Source organism: Lissotriton helveticus, chromosome 5_1, assembly GCF_964261635.1.
Source record: "Lissotriton helveticus chromosome 5_1, aLisHel1.1, whole genome shotgun sequence".
Taxonomy (NCBI): domain Eukaryota; kingdom Metazoa; phylum Chordata; class Amphibia; order Caudata; family Salamandridae; genus Lissotriton; species Lissotriton helveticus.
This window is the reverse complement of record NC_136065.1, coordinates 22539141-22557168: the sequence shown is the minus strand read 5'-3', so window position 1 is coordinate 22557168 and position 18028 is coordinate 22539141. Positions and strand designations below refer to the sequence as shown.

The 18028-nt window shown below is 45.5% G+C and overlaps 1 protein-coding gene across 12 annotated transcripts in view; it reads right to left on the bottom strand.

Annotated features, from left to right (window-relative positions):
- Positions 1 to 18028, bottom strand: part of LOC144754085 (uncharacterized) — a 716823-nt gene that overhangs the window by 20027 nt on the left and 678768 nt on the right. For 8 of the 12 annotated variants that reach the window (XR_013594644.1, XR_013594647.1, XR_013594646.1 and 5 more), the window contains 2 exons: positions 9317 to 9429; positions 8744 to 8799 (listed from right to left, as the gene is read on the bottom strand). The gene's annotated coding sequence lies outside the window, so the exon portion shown is untranslated. The remainder of the gene's footprint in view (positions 1 to 8743; positions 8800 to 9316; positions 9430 to 18028) is intronic. The other 4 variants (XR_013594649.1, XR_013594650.1, XM_078641639.1 and 1 more) reach the window with 1 other exon arrangement.

Genomic DNA, 18028 nt, shown 5'->3' with positions numbered 1-18028 from the left:
AGTTAACCACTTCACAGAGTTTAAACACTCACATGAGGAACTGAAATGGCGAATACTAGAAAAAGTCCACATACCTAACAGTAAAGGCGGAGACAGGATAAGAAAAAAGAAAGAGGTTTATTGGATTTTTACCCTTGGAACATTCAAACATGGCCTTAACCATGAATTACCCTGGGAGAATGCAATTATATAAAAGTGGAAAGAATATACAAAATTATGAGATTTAAAAAAAAAAAGGAAATGAATAGTGTTGTTCATTGAAAATAAAGTTCACCATAATATATCGCCAGTAAACCCTTGGAACTTTCTTAGGGATAGAATGACTATTATTAACGTTTATGTCTCTAAAAATAGCTACATAAAAAGGACCATCAAAACATACTGTTTTTAGATACACTCTAGCTTTAAATGTGGGCGTGTACATATAGAGATGACACCGATCCTGTTTGGTATAAATACCAATGAGAGAGCGGTTTACAAACCCCTTTCTTCTGCACCAGGCGAGGCGTCGTGAGACAGAAGTCTGTCATCATCCTAACCGGTAAGACTTTAGGAACAGGAAGAGCTCTAGCGTCCATTCCCTCTCAAAATGCTTATAAACACCGATACAAGGGAAACTAATTAACAGTTTGCCTGCACCTTTTTGTACCCCTCTGTTTTGCAGCTGAAAACTTCTACTCTAATAAGAACACGCTATCTATCAGGAGTTTTTAGAAGAATTTGGAAATAATAGAACATGAAAATGCTGCTTCATTTATCTATCTGCTCATGAAATTGAACAGACAGGATTGATTAAATCCCCTTTTTTTTTTAAAAAAAAGGTACAAACTCGTTTTTCCCTTGTAAAATGTAGAAAAGAAACATAAAATTACCCTATTATAGTATATTCATAATGATTATGTTTCCTTAGAATTACTGTTACCCAAAGAGACGATTTTATCTTGCACACGACGTCCCATGCTGGCGCTTTTAGTTGGCTAAACATCTATGACGCTAAGGATCTATAACGCTAAGGATCCATAACGCTGACATAATAATCAAAGAAGGTAAAACTACAGCGCATATATTTTCATTACCGCCAAGAGTAATGTTTTTGTTTCAGTAATTCTTTGTAAAGGTAAATAAGGAATTGACTTACTACTAGATCTTAGCTGTTATTAGTTTTGAATAAAATGCACAAACAAATGGATGTTCTTTAAAACAAAACGGAAAAATTAACATGATGTGGGTTTTTTAAAAAGGGATTTGAGATCATGCTCGTACAAAAATAATGAATTTAGTCACAAAAAAAGAGAGACTAATTATCAAAGTTGGTATTTTTACCTTTATTTCAGAATACTTGTTTTTAAAGAGCATAGTATGTTTTAATTGTCCGAACAGAAGAGTGGGATGTATGCAGTGAAACCGCTAAACCCAGGTAACACGTTATTATGTAAAATATTGAGTGAGATTTCAGAACGAGTTTATGCAAATTTAACCTTCTGACCAACCCATCGTGAAAGATTGATCTAAAGCCAGAACCCGGTTTTCCTATAGGTTTCACATACCAATTTCGATTGCAAAGGTAAAGAAAGGTGCCTCACTCTTCGCCCTCATCGTTCTGAAATTTTTAAAAAAGCGGAAAAAGAAAGTCTAGGTAAGATATTCAAAACTAATAGTTAGTTGATTGGAAACAAACTAGCTTTTCTAAAGTAAAAATCAAGTACAACTATGCATATATGTTCAAAGTACTTACAGCAAGATCACATTGAAACATATGCATACAAAAACTGCATGCTCCTTGGGAACAAGCATTGGTCAAAAATAGCTACATATAGTGTTTATGTATGATACAAATCATTTTAGAAGAAAAGTCTCTATTTTTTTTAAATATTAGAACAATTCTAATTCTGTTAAATAGGGCTACTTTAATTCTGTAGAAATCATCACTCTTGTTCCTCTTCTCTCTCTCTCCCCCCCCTCTTCCCCTCTTTCTCCAATTCGCATAGAGGGAGTCTTTCTGCACAAATTTAAAAGACGCAATGAAATGTATCGAGCAAATACATCAAGTATCTGTGTAAATTATATGTATATAGAAATATCGATTATCATGAAGATATATGCATATAGAGTTCTGTTTTCCTTGAACTAAGGTCAAGATGCAAGAAAACTAATACTTCAGCATTATAAAATAATGTTTATCTTCCGACTATACCAGGCTATGTAACCACATATTGCTTTGTCTCTTAAACACACAGTCTTAAATGTTTTAAAAATATGTTTTGTTCTTTTTAGAAAATTGGCTGTATAAATAATTTCCTGATGAAGACACAACCACGTGTCGAAACGCGTTGAAATAAACAGCCCCCCAACAATATCTGGGAAGACCTTATCCGTAAACCTGCACATTAACCAGAACATATATCGTTTTTAAGAAATTTATTAATGAAAATATTGTATTAAGTGTATTGAATATATCTGTTTTGTTATATGTTATTGATCAATTGTTTTATCACTAGAATTAAATTCTTAAATATCAGAAAAAAACTCTTTTTGTGTGTTCACCCCTTTTTTAAGTTTGTTGTTGAAATAGCCTTGGTTGTCCTTACAATTGTAGGCCTGGGTATATACTTTCGCACTGGATATCTGTGTTGGGGCCATATACCGATATCAGTCTAACCGGGTGGCCTCCAAGCACCCGACCACTATAACGTATCGCCCTTGGGGGTCACATAAAGCAGTGATCGTGCGCCATGGGAGCCCTTTTTAAAGAATGATGGCTGTACCTCTAGCGTAGTTGGAGTATCCGCTATTCATTTTTCTCCCATCCATCCCGCCCTCAAACGCAGCTCTTGCAGAAAACTAATATCCGCACCATATCGGTTAAGATACGCAGCCACCAATCGCACCTTTCTACAGTCGTTCAGGTTGCGCACATTCCACGTTACCGCTCTTAGCGTGGGTGCTGGGTTAGCATTCTCACCCATACTTGCAGTCCCCTATATCTATGAGCACCGGCATTAGAGCATCGACCATCTCCTGTAGGTGTGAGGCCAAAGAGGGGAAGGGAAGAGGGAGGGGGAAAAGACCGAAGAAAAAAGAGCATTGTAACCAATTGAACTTACGCATCACGGATCACTGACATAATATCGACGGACAGAATATCTACTAGCAAAAATATCGATGACAAAATATCGACAGACAGAATATCGAGTTTGTATCTACAAACAGGTAAGTACAAAAATATCGAGTCAAAAATATCGTTTACAAAAATATAGTTTATTAAAATATCGACTTTATTAAAAACAGTGTTAAATTAAATTAATAGTTAAAATTAATTACTATAATATACTTAAAAATACTTAAATTAACTTATAATAATTAAATAATTATTAAAAGTTATAAAAAAACATTTTTACAATCATATTTGTTAAAACATATATATATAGTAACATTATATAATTAAATAATATCCAATATTATTACCGTAGGATAGCAGAAGTGTAAAAAATACTATTCCCACTCCAGAGGGTGCAACAGTGGGAAAAGCGTTGGATAGTGTAGGGGTGAAAATTACTATTCCAACTCCAAAGAGTGCAACAGTAGGGAAAGCATTGGATAACGTAGGGGTAAAAATTACTATTCCCACTCCAAATAGTGCAACAGAGGGAAAGCGTTGGATAGCGTAGGGGTTAAAATTACTATTCCCACTCCAGGGAGTGCAACAGTAGGGAAAGCGTTGGATAGCGTAGGGGTAAAAATGACTATTCCCACTCCAATGAGTGCAACAGTAGGAAAAGCGTTGGATAGCATAGTAGTAAAAATTACTATTCCCACTCCAGAGAGTGCAATAGTAGTGAAATTAAATACTTCATATATTATTTCAATAAATATAAATTAATATCTATAAAAAATAGTGAAATTAAATACTTCATATATTATTTCAATAAATATAAATTAATATCTATAAAAAATTAATTAAAAGTAATTACCAATTTAATATAATATAATAATTAATCAATTAAAATTAAAAATCAAAATTAATTATTACAATTATTTACCTATTAATACAAATTAATTACAAATTAACAATTAACAATTTAATAATTAAAAATTGATTAACAATTAATTGTCATTAAATACAATTAAATAAATTGATTTATTTAATTAATTATAAATAAATAACTTCCCACCCTATTCCCCTATAAACCCGCTACAGAAAATAAATTAGTAAAATTAACATAAATAACAATTAATCAATTTATTAAAATTAATTGCCAATAAAAATTTAATTAATTACCAAATATAAATTAATTAACAATTAATTAAAATGAATACCAATAAATACATCTACATATTTAATTAATTATAATTAAATTACTTCCCACCCTATTCCCCTATAAACCCACAACCCGCTACAGAAAATAAATTAGTAAAATTAACATAATTAACAATTATTCAATTAATTAAAATTAATTGCCAATACATTTTAATTAATTACCAAATATAAATTAATTATCAATTAATTAAAAATTAATACCAATAAATAAATTTACATATTTAATTAATTATAATTAAATTACTTCCCACCCTATTCCCCTATAAACCCACAACCCGCTACAGAATGAAATTACGCAAAAATTAAAAAAACAAATTTCATTAATTAAAATAAATTATAACATAAATACACACTTTTCACACATATAATAACATAAAAAACACTATAAAAAATTAGATATTATAAAAAATCTGATAATTTTAATAACCTATATTATGTAAATGTAAATGTACATGTATTTATATAGCGCAAATCACCGACACGGTATCTAAGCGCTTGCTTAGGGAACCCGTCCTGGTATTCCCCTGTGACATACCCCGGCAGGGTGTCCACAAGGTGAAAGCCAGGCATCCCGCCGCGAGGGGGCGTAGTGGAGATTAAGCAAGCTATTGCCCAGAGTCGCAGACTGTGACCCCGTGAGTCGAGTAGGCACCGGAACGAGAATTATTGAGTCCGTGGAATTTTTGAGCCCGAGACCCGCCGAGGCGGGGAATCGAACCCTGGTCCACGGCCAATCTCAGCTTCCGGGTCTGCCACCTCTAACCACTGAGCCACGCTTCTCCACATTATATACTTCGATATTTTAACTGTCTATATTTTTAACATTTGATATTACATTACTTACCTTAAAAACGATATTTTTGATGTCTATAGTCTGTCCAGTCGATATTTTGTCCAATCTATATTTAGAACTCGATATTATGTCCATTCGATATTTTGTAGTCGATATTTTGACTATTTACCACGCATCACCCAAACAACCCACCTCCCACCCACTGCAGCCGCCAAACATGTCTGAAGGACTTCTCCCCTACCCGAAATGGGCCACAAATGACAAACTGCTAGATACAACATGGGACTCATCCCAGAGGTGGCACCAGGGGTCTCGGCGATTGAGGGCTGGGTGGCTGGACGAGAAACACCCAATATGGGTAGTCACTCAGACAGTCAGGCAACCATGCCCAGGATCTGTGTGGCTAATGTGTGAGGGAGGGGTCATCCGCAAAGGGGCTCAAGGAAGATTCAGGTCCTGCCGAGCGTTAAGAGTCCCACAATCCAGTCTACCTCATGGGGCTCAATCAGAGTCTCAGTCATCTTCGCTGAGCGGATCCTAAGCCACCGGGTTCTTATCTGCTGATGCTGCTGAATTGGAATGCTTTAGACTGCATATGAACTTGGCAGCAATCTTAGGATCAGTGAAGAACAAGGTTTTGCCAGAGTGAAAAATACAGAGCTTCGTTGGGTAGAGCAAAGAGTACTTAATCTCCTGTTGCTACAACAATCTTTTTACTGGCATACATTCTTCTCTGGCGGCCTGGCAGACAGAGTGAAATCAGGGAAAAAAGAGACTGCATTGCCCTGATAACTGATATCCTGCAGGTCTTGAGCCTTGCGGAGCACAACGTCACAATCTCTATAGTTTAATAGTCTTGCAATTATTAGTCTGGCCCTTGCTCTCTAGGGGTCCTCAGGCCAAGAGATCTGTGAGCAAACTCGACTATACACACCACTGACAGGGCCTCACCAAAGAGAAATCGGAGCATTTATTTACCATAGTCCTCAACCAGGGTCTTTGCTGTGCTCTTGGGTTTCCGAGGATTCGCAATTTGTTGCGTCGAGACCTGGCCTTGAGATCTTCATTTTTATTTCTTATAACCTCCAGCAACTTCTCCATATGGAGCAGTTTCTCACGGGTCGCAATTCCCTCATCTTCCAGCATTAATGTCCGTTGCTCGACCTCCGCGATGCGCTCATCATGATTCGGCACTTTGTCCCTGAGCCGGTCCAGGTGGTCTGACATAGAGTCAATTTTTAAGTCGATCGCTGACAGGGATTGCTTCAGGTCCGTGAACATTTCCCCAATGTTTGGCTCGGGGGCCGATGAGGGGTTCATGGTAGTTTCTGCGTGCTCCTCTACTGGAGAGGTGCTCCCCAAGGGGTTTTACACTGCTCAAAGGAGATCTCTGGCAGCCGCATGTCTGCTTTGCCCTTGGCTCACAGTCTGGCCACGTAACACGGGGTGTCCTCCACGGGGACAGTTGCACCAGCGTCAGTGGCTCTGTCCTACGGGGGCGCATGGTTCCACAGGGCCTTCCTGCTCGGGCAGCGGTTCCTTCATTCTCACAACGGTGGGGTCAAATGGGCTAATGTCTTATCAACCCCAGGTCTTCCTCGCTGGGGCTCGACGTCAGGGAAGGTCAGCGCCCCAGTGGGCCTCGACGTCAGGTGTCCTCCACTCCAGATTATATCACCTTCCCAGATTTGCAACCAGTGCAGGCCTAGCGCGAAGTGAGGGGGAGGGAGAGGGCATCCAGCAGCCTCCAAACTGCCCCTCTCTGCCATGTTAGCCCACTGCAGCAGCGAAGAGCTCCAGGCCACGTTGTCCGTCACCCTGCTCGTCACGGCCGCCTCTTCACTCGCCAGTGAGAGCGCTGTACTCTTTCCAGCCTCTGCACCAAGTCCGATCCTGCTGCTCTGGCTAGGATCAGATCAGAGCCGCCATCTTGTCACGGCAAGGGAGACCCGCATTTCCGTTCGCTCACAGCTACCGCCTCATTCGGGCTGTCTGAATCTACCAGCTTGCGGTAATCAGTTGCTGTGCCTTCTCGTGATCACCATCCCTCGTTTGCGGGCTGCGATGGTCGCCCGAATCACCGTTTAACTAAAGGATTATCCGCCCAGCCTGCAGAGCCTCACTATGTGTCTGCCATCTTGCAGCCGACACTCTAGCAACCCCCCTTCCATTGACTAACATTAGCCTCAGTGACCTCAGCAACTGGCGGCCCCAGTGCAGCTGGTGGTGCTGTACCTACAGCGGAGAGCTGGGGCATCATCGTCAAAGTCGAAATCAAGCCCAAAGTGTCTATCTTTCACATTGCTAAGTCACTGCTATTGCTGACAACACAAAGTATTTTCATTATCACTGTAAAGTATTTTACTGTCTTTGCAAACACAGCTGGTGGTGCAGTACCTACCTTGATCTGACCCTTGCCCATTGTTGGTATAAACCCCGAAGACTGGCTGTATAAGTTGAGTACTTACCAGTAAATGTACTTAACTGTTTTCCTCCCATAGGATTGCATTGCATTTCTTGCTGTTTGCACCAAGGGCCGGATAACAAGTGCGGCGTTCAGAAGACCGCCGCATTCGCGGTGGTGCCGCAATGGCGGTCCACGCGATTACGACTTTCACCGTTGCACCGGTGGTGGACCTCTGCCTACGCCAGGGAACCATCGATCTCTTGCACTGGTGCGACGGAGGGTCAATACAATATGCAGAGTAGGAGTGGCGCAATCCCGCTGAGCATATTTTCAGTTTCTCCACCGCCAGCCGTTTCATAGCGGTGAGCCCACCATGAAAAGGTTGGCGGTGGGGAAACAAAGTGGGCCCAGTGGGCCCCCATGCCCCCGCTGCCATGGGGATGCATTCAGGGGGGCATAACACGTGCCTCCCTGTCAACTTGCACCCAAAGTTCCACCACAGCATGGACTTTACAGTCCATCCCGTGCTGGAACATTTTTGCCGTTCCCATTGCAGTGCCTTTTTTTCTGGCACCGCCATGGGAACGGCAAAAAGACTGTCCGCCTGCATGAGTTACACTCGTAATCAGGCGGGCGGTCTTTGAGCGGCTTTGGCGCAGCTGTGCCAGCGGAGAGCCGGCGCAACATCGCCAGAGTCGAAATCAAGCCCAAAGTGTCTATCTTTCACATTGCTGCTATTGTTGACAACACAAAGTATTTTCAGTATCACTGTAAAGTTTTTATTGTCTTTGCAAACACATCTCCATCCTACCTGAAAAGTATTGCTATTTTAAACTGGTACTTACCTGCAACTGAGTTTCTCTTGGTTCTAGAAATAAAAGTAACAAAGTAATATTTGTATACAAAACATTTGGTCTTGGATTCTGTCTTTGAGTGTGTGTAATCATTTATTGCCTGAGTTTGAACAACAAATGCTTAAAATAGCCCTCTGATAAGCCTAACTGCTCCACTACACTAGCACAAAAGAGAATAAGGTATTATCTACGTTAGCCTCTGTAAAACCTCTGGGGATCCACTGGACTCTGTGCACACCATATACCTTACTTTGGTATAGAATATACAGAGCCGGCTTCCTACAGTATTGCTCTCTCTAAATCCTAAAGGAACACATCCTCAGCTCCATTCTCCGTGTCAGAGAGCATTACAGGAGCAGGTACACACTTACCTGTGGGTACGAGACACTCTCCAGACTTCCATGTCGGCCAACAAGACAAAAGGAGTCTGCAAAACAGAGAAGGGACAAACTTTTAAGAGAAAGAAATATTTGTTGAAATAAAAAGAGAAGGAAGATGCATTAGGTTAAGAATGTTAATTAAGAAAGATTAACGGAAGGTCAAGAGAACAGTCAGGATAAAAAGACTTCACCACTAGGAATAAGAGGTTTTCCAGCAATTGCATCAAGAATTTTCAATTCCATTAAGGACACAGAGGTGAGGATTATGCTTCTCTCGATTTACTGTAAAATTCACAGCAGTCAATCAAAACAGTGAATCACAAGAGACTGCATTTCCCAAGTTACCCTCACATGAGACAGTCAGCGCACCAGTCACCATGAAACTGCCCCCATCACTATCTGAAGATCTCTTTCTTTGTAGCTCGAAAGACAACTGTGTTCAACTGCAACTGTTCATCATCTCTGTAACTGCGTCAAAACATCTTGGCATTTGACTCAACGTTGCTGCATAATGCACAAATGTCAGCTACACATTTCAACACTGCAACACCCAGCACCAATCACCTCCTGTAGACCTCTAATTCCACCACTGCAAGGAATTCCACCAGAAATGCCAGCACTGCAACTCCAATACCGCCCATCGTCCCTGGATCTCCAATCCAACTTTTTTTTATTACCTGAAAAATAGAAAATAAGCAATCATGTCCATTTCCACAACTGCTAATCATCAACAAATGGGTGAGTAATCTAAATCAGCAGTTGCACAGGAACAAAAGACATATGCATGGTAATAAATCACATCAACTCTGGGTGGGATAATCCTCGCCTCCATGTCCTTAATAGAATTGAAAATACTTGACACAATAGCTAAAAACATTTTATTCCTTGTTAGGGTTGGAGGATGTGGTTATGCTTGTTTAAAGCTTTTTCCTCCACAATTGAAGACATCAGTTATTGGTTTACAATAAAATCTTTTGAAAGATCCTTGTCCTCTAATTTAGAACACAACTGAAGCATTTTAGATACCATGGCACCTCTGAACGAATGTGCACCAAAACCTCTTACTTCAATGCCTGCTTCAGGCATGAGTCACCTTACTCATTTTGCTAATGTCGTCGACACTTTTGGTTTAAAAGGTTATTTCAATACAATGAATAACTGTCCTCCACTATAATAGATTCTCTCGTACAAACTCCATAGACCTTCAGTCACTGAACAATACACAATTTGGGATTGTCAGGAATACTGGGATAAGACGCACATTTCCCAAAAGTTTTTATTCATCAGAAATGTTCAAAGAGACTCAGACAGGAGAATGAATCCTACTGACTAGATCCAGTGCTTGCACATCCAACATTCTTCTTTGTGACACAGAACTGCAGGACCATTTTCTGTTCAAAACCGTAGATGGTCATAAAATCAGACCCCAGCTCATGGAGTTTGAGGCGCCAGATGCCCTTCCGTTTCCACTGGAGGCCAAGGGTCAGGGTCCGAGTTAGGTCTTCACATTAACTGCATGGAGCTGTTTGTTGGCTCCTTGCCATAAAACCATGTCTCCTTGGAAGACAAATTGTTGCATCCTTCTTCGCATGGACAATGTCTCAGACAAGATTGTCTCTGGCTAGCTTGGACTCAAGTTAGACTTCGAAGATGATGAGCTGAGTCCAAGAAACCTACTTGATAATGCCGGAATAGAGAAGAAGAAGGAGACTGGTGGGCACTGGCACGCCACCCCTTGCCTTAACTCCCACCATAGTCCTGGAGGAGAACCATAGCTTACCAGGTCTGTGGTGGGGAGTTTTTTTTTCTCTTTTGGGTTTGTTTTTGATGCTTTCTCCCTCTATGGTCATACAGAGGCCATACTACCAGAAAAGAGAATTATAGCAGAGACAAGGGCCCCAGTGCAGTGTGTTTCAAGAAGCTATGAGCCAGAAGGAGAAGTTATAACACCTTAGTTTCCCAATACGTGGGCATCGGCAAATTCAGAGAGGGGAGGAGAATACAAAGACTTTCAGGTTCAACCAATCAGTGTTTTGTACAGTGCACTACTCACCTGTTAGGGTCTAAAGGCAGGGGAAGGTGTATAATTCAGTTCGGTCATTCGAAGAGCCAGGTCTTGAGGTTTTTCCTGCACTGGTCCAGCGTTAGGCTTCGCCAGAGGTGCAGGGTTAAGACCATGGAGAGTGCTGGGGTGTTCGTGGCAGGGGGTCGGAGGACAAGGGTCCCTGGCACTGGTCACGCCTTACCTTAACTTTACCTTTCCTTTGGCTCGCCAGCTGCACGCAGCAGCCATTAAGTAGGCAGTGGGCAGAGCGATCAGCTCGAAGGCGGGAGTGACACGCTGGGAGGGAGCAACAGCGGGGCATGCAGGAATTAGGGAGCGGGGATGGAGTAAGGGAAAAGAGGCAATAAAGAGAGAAAGGGGAAAAGGAAAAAGAAGCAAAAAGAGGAAAAAGGAAAAAGAGAAAAGGGGAAAGGCAGAGAGCAAAGAAGAGAAAAAAGAGACAAAGAGCAAAAAAAAGAGAAAGAAAGGGGCGGAGCTTGCCGGCGTCGATGCCAGACGTGTAAGCGCGGAGCTCCACGCCATCGTCCGCAAAATCCATCAAAATATCCTTCTTAGACGGACCCCCACAGCAAGAAACAGTGTGAGGCGACGCGTGGACCCTGCCGATGCACCCGGCGGGCTTTCCGGAGCAATTTGTCCGTGTAACGGAGAAGATACGTGGTTTGCCGCCGTCCACGCCACTGGGCCCAAAAGCAGCGGACTCGCCTGAGCGATCGGCCGGTCTGCGTGCTCCGACGTGCGGCCGGCGAAGGAGTGAGGCCCCGGAGATCCACTTTTCCCCTGGCTGTTGTGAGGCCACTGGAGGGTCGGCGGACTCAGGCATCCCCGGCGGACAGCGCACAGGTACGAGACCACATGAGGGATCGCCACCAAGCCCCGGCGGTTGATTAGCTCTGGGTGCCTGAGGCCTGACGATCGGTAGGCGACCTTCCACGTGGTTACCGGACATTTCCTATTGCATCTGTTCCCGGCTGCTGCGGCCCCCGCCTCCTTTGCACAGGACCTGGGGCGCGTGGCTGGGCCCCCACTATCTGGGACACGGGTGGCCTGTACATTGGAGCGAACACCCTTGGGAAGCTCGGTGCAGGATTGGCGCCCCCCCCCCACGGCTGGAGAACAGGCACAGAGGGTTACAGTACGGCGAGGGGGTCAGCTCCTGGATTTTGGGAGTAGCACACCACCAGTGCACTAGAGCTTTGGATCAGTGGGCAGCGAGAGCCACTGGACCTGAGAGCACGTATATAAGCCCCCCTGGGAGGATTGACTACGCCATAGCTGCGCAGGCGGAATCCAGGGAGCACGGTCTGATAGGAGACGTTGTGTGCAGGCGTCTCGGACGGCGCAGTGCAGCGATAAAGACAGACTTCTTGGTATTGACTGGTGGTTCGCGACCTGGATTTTGTGGATAGCGAGGTGAAACCCCCCCTGAATACTACCAGCTCTTGACTGCGATTCCTGTACGTTATTGGACAGCTCACGGCTTAGCGTGGGGAGGCCCTTGGGCTGCTGCGCCACTTGGAACACGAGCCCACACATTCATTGCGAGACGGCTCACTGGCTAATACGTCGTCGGAGAGCTGAGGGCATACCTAACCTACACACAGAGGTGAGTCGACTACAGCAGCAGCACTGCAACACGCGGTGGACATAGACCTCCGCTGCGCCAGCTCCCAGGCTGCAAAGGAACATAACACATTGCGGAGGCGCGACGCTGCTAGTGGGGAGTCTTCCATCGCTTAGCTCTTGCGGTTGGAGACAGGACACCGCCCGCTCCCGGTGTCATGCTACGGGTAAGAACGACAGGACACAATCGAAATTGGCGTTCGAACAGCGGATGCCAAAGACACCTGAGGAATCGCTGCCTAACCCCACTCAACAGAACGCTGGCTCTGAGAACACTATGTACACCGATATTAAAGACATGCTAGTGTCCATGGAAAAGGGGCTACAAGAAAGTATGGCCTCCATAGGGACAAAAATCGACGCTCTCACCTACCGCATGGACCGCATGTCGGAGCGCGTTGACAAACACTCAGAGAGGCTTGACATGTCGGAATGCCGGATAACTGAGGTTGAGGAGGCTCAGACCGAATGGGACAAAGACCGCAAGCAGTTCTCCAGGATTCTACAGGTCATCCAAGACAAGTCCGAGGACTTGGAGGCTCGCTCCAGGAGATCGAACATACGTATCACGGGGATTTCAGAGACAACACAGACCGGAAGGATGGAACTGTTCGTGGAGAAGCTTCTGGTCACCCTACTAGGCGACGACGTTTTCTCCCCGATGTTCATAGTGGAGAGGGCGCATCGCACACTAGGCCCGCGCCCACGCACGGGAGCGGCGCCGCGGCCGATAATAGCGAAACTACTGAACTACAGGGATCGCGACGCGGCGTTGAGGGTGGCCAGGGACAAAGGGAAGCTGCAATTCGAGGGTATGGAAGTCTCCTTATACCCAGACTTCACGGCGAAAGTCCAAGAGGAGAGACGACACTTCGCCCCTTACAAGAAACAACTGCGCGACCTTGGCCTGGACTACGCGATGCTGTATCCGGCGAAATTGCGGGTCAACCGGCAGGGGCATTCCCATTTTTTCACGGACCCCAAGACTCTCCAGAAGTCGCTAAAGGAGTGGACCAAGGAACAACGGAGAAGCCCGCGCGGACAGTCTGATGATCACAATAAAGACAGCCGCCTCGACGAACAGGAATAAACACCTAACAAAACTAATGATTGATCAACCGTCTGGTGCATCTAAGCACTGAGTAGTGAGGATCTGAACAGCACTTACTTCCAGCGACTACCTGAAACAACCTATGGCCGGGAAGCGGAGAGACCTGCACTCTGTGACTTGACTTCGTGTGGAGGCTGGGTGAGATTGTTTCATTTTGTTTACACTGGCTCCACATCATGTGAACTATGGTGATATTGGGAGAAACACTGGTTTGTTTCTGTTTAGTACTATGCTTGGGGCCCACCGCTAAACTCAACAGCACACAGACCTAAGTGGCGGGAGGATGGTGAACTTTAGTCGGGGTGGTCCTCTGCGGTGCGTCATGAAGCACCCTTGATTGGGTGTCCGTTGAGGAACATTGACCGGGGCGATGGCGCTGAGGGCTAGAGTGCCGCGATAGATCACTGACACTCAAGAGTGTACCCCACATGGTGACCTCTGCCCTAGAGCCTTTGGCCCAACATACCCCTGAGCGTACTACACTAGGGAGAACTCAGGGAATGGTTTCAAGTTTGATGTTGGGGAATGGGGAGGGACTCTGTCAGGCCAGGTTGGGGGTGGCCTGCAGTGGGTGGGGGGGAGGTTGGGGGGAGGGATGTCAGTGCAATGTGCTAATGGTTCTGTATCTTGAATTACGCATTTGCTTGTCTGTTTATGCTTGTCGGGGAATGATTGCACAAGTTATGTTCCTGCAGAGACAATTTTGTGGCCCGGGGAGACTAACGTGCACGAACACTGCACTTTTCACTTTGTCATGGCTGGGTTAGGTGAAATGCCTGCAGATGGCGATCATACAACGCTGAAAGCATTAACCTGGAATGTCAGGGGGCTCAATGACCACCGCAAACTTAGGAAAGTGCTGCACTACCTCCATAGGCACCACATTGATCTCGCTCTCATACAAGAAACACACCTTCCACCTCAGAGCAAGATGCACGCCACTAGAGGTATGGGGGGTAATAGCCTGGCAGCGGGTTGCACTACACATTCCAGAGGTATGGTTACATGGGTGAATCCTCGATCCCACCTAAAGCAGACACTGTTAGCGGCTGATGCTGAAGGTCGCTATTTGATAACCAGATGTGTGGGCAAAGGGCACGACCTTATAGTGGTAAACGTGTATGGGCCCAACTTTGACCACCCAGAATTCTATGCGACCCTGGCCAGGCATTGCAGATCTTATGCTTCCACTAATATGCTTTGGGGAGGGGACTTCAATTTCGTGTTTGACCCTGCCCGGGACAGATCCAGAGGTCAAACCCGTCCACCGTCTGCCGCGGCACTTCTAATGCAGGCAGAACTTCTCAACCTCGACATTGCGGATGTATGGCGCTACAAACATCCCACGCAGGGGGGTTTCACACACTACTCAGCCTTTCACAACATCCACACGAGAATTGATTACTTCCTGGCATCCCAAACAGTTCTCCCTTGGGTCCGGGGATGTGTGGTGCTCCCTCGGACTCTATCGGACCATTCCCCGCTGCTTTTGACTTTGGAGACACCCACAAAGAGGATTCCCCCATTCACGTGGCGATTTCCCCCCTACTCTTTTTTAGATGAAGTGTTTAGAGGGGAGATGGTGAATGACATCGACACCTTTTTTGAGTCTAACCTGGGTTCAGTTGATAGTTTCCAAATGCTATGGGACACATTCAAAGCATACATCAGAGGGATGGCCATGGCCAAACACTCCAGTGTGCTAAAGGCTATTAGACAACGGCTGAAACATCTTGAAACGCTTTTGCAGGACGTTGAGAATAGACAGCGTGCTGACCCGGACACTGATGTAGCAGACCAACTTAAAACACTACTAGCTGACTATAATGAAGAGGCAGATAGAGAGGTGCAACACATGGGCAAGTATGCTACAGCACGGACGTATGGGGAGGGAGACAGACCTGGCTCTGTCCTAGCCAGAATACTGAGACAGGAAAGGAAGCCGTTGGTGATAGATGAACTGAGAACAGCCACGGGGGCGGTACTCACGGACGAGTCTGAGATCATTGGCGAATTGAAAGATTATTATGCCGATCTCTATAAGTCAAAGGCTTCCAATATGGAAGAGGAGATTGAGGACTACCTTAGCTATATCGAAATGCCTTTCCTGACGAATGCGCAGAGGGAATTCTTGATGACTCCGATACAAGAGGACGAAATTAGAGATGCATTGGGGGGGATGCGTGCCGGAAGCGTTTCTGGGGCGGATGGCCTTACAGTGGGCTTTTATAAGGTATATCTAGACAAGCTGATGCCTCACCTGATAGCCCTCTTTGACGACATATGCGAAGAGGGCAGTATGTCCCCAACCATGTGCGAGGCGCTTCTGGTAGCCGTCCTGAAACCAGGGAAGCCCCCCGACTTGTGCGGTTCCTATCGACCACTCTCCTTATTGAACGTAGATGCCAAGCTGTATGCTAAGATTTTAGCCACGCGACTAGCCCTACTGGTCCCAGACCTCATGGCTCCGGAAGAAGCCGGATTTGTCCCAGACCGTAACCTGACTTATAACATTCGTACGGTGTTGGGAACAATGCAGCACGTTCGGCAAGAAAATAAAGCACTAGCAGTTTTCCTTGATATGGAAAAGGCATTCGACTCTGTCGAATGGCCATTCTTGGTGAGGGTGCTGAGGAAACTGGGGCTGGGAGAACCCTTCCTGCAAATGTTAGGGGCTTTATACCATAAACCAACAGCTAGACTGCGAGTAGGGAACTTTGTCACTGACTCCTTTGAAATCAGTAGAGGTACGAGACAGGGATGTCCCCTCTCCCCGCTCTTATACGCCTTGGTTGCGGAACCCTTGGCGTGTGCTATTAGGGAATATCACGCCGCTGAAGGTATCAACTTTCCGACGTATAAAATCGGTATCTCAACGTATGCCGACGATACCCTGCTGTATGTCCGGGATCCAGAATCCAACCTTAAGTCAGTGATCAGAGAGGTTGTGCGATTTGGGGCCCTCTCGGGCCTTAAGGTCAACTGGGCCAAGTCGGTTGCGTTCCCCCTAACACCAGTCACAAAGCCATTCGAGATGGAATATCCACTGCTGTGGTCCTCTGACCCGGTACGATACCTGGGGATACACCTACACACGGACCCCCAGATTCTGGTCCGGGAGAACTATGGGACCGCTTTTTCCAAGCTAGTTGATGACATAGAAATATGGTGCAAGCTCCCCCTGTCGCTAATGGGTAGGATTGCCATCATGAAAATGGTAGTTTTGCCAAGATTCCTGTTCCTGTTTAATAACCTACCCATCGTCCTCTCAAAGGCCTTCTTCAAGCAACTAACACAAGTCCTCATACAACTCGCCTGGGGGGGCGGACAGCCAAGAATTCAATGGAGAGTATTGATACTACCATACGAAATGGGGGGCCTAGGTGCCCCAGATATGGAAAGATATTACAGGGTGGCACAGGCAGCCCACCTGCATTCGTGGATACACGGGCACTCACACACTCCGCATATAGTTATGGAACGCTTATTTGCGAAGCCCACACCGTTGCCGGCCACGGTCTGCCTACCGGTTGACCAAAGGATTGGTCGACTAGACTCCATAAAGGCCACGAACCACGCTTGGAATGAGCTGGCGAAGGCGCAGGGATGCGATTTGCTGTACTCCCCCCTCATGCCAATAGAATGGGCAGTATGGCTCCCTCTGCTGATGGAGAGAGGAGTTACGAGAGCGCTGACCGAACTAGGGATCTCAAAATTGGAAGATTTATTCATAGATGGGGCGGTGAGGACATGGGAACAGTTACCCCCCCTGCGAGCTGAGGCGTCATTGTTAACACGCTTTCAATATCACAGAATCCGGAGTGCTTTGCAGGAAATCTTGGTCCCGGATCTGGCAGAGCCATCTGAGTTGCCAGAACTCACGTACGTGCTTAAGACGGTGTCCCCTCGTAAGCTAGTAACGAACCTCAATAAACTGGGAATTCGACACAAACAACTTCCACCCTCCAAGGCCAGAGCAGAGTGGCGGAACGACCTGCAGACGCAGATAGATGATAAAATGTGGTTCTATTGCTGTGCCAGCACGAAGAAACTTTCGCTGAATGGAAGGCACAGATTAGTGCATTTCAAATATTTGAACCGAGTCTACTACACTCCGGAGAGACTGCACAGGTACGGCCTAAGACAGTCCCCGGAATGCGAACGCTGCCATGCACAAACGGCTGACTTCCTGCATATGGCGTGGAACTGCCCGGGGGTCCATAAATTTTGGGGGGAAGTGTTCCTGGAAATAAGCCAGATACTGAATACTGAGATAGCGATCTCCCCGGTGCTGGCACTGTTGGGATATTGAAAACCACTGCCGGTGGCATTACGGCGTCTGGTGGATATGGCTTTACTTATGGCCAGGCGCGTCGTCGCCATCTGCTGGATGAGGGGTCCATTACCTACTAAGAAGAAGTGGGCCAGAGACATGTTATACTGCTGCACTCAATCGGAAGTGTATAGTGAATTGCTC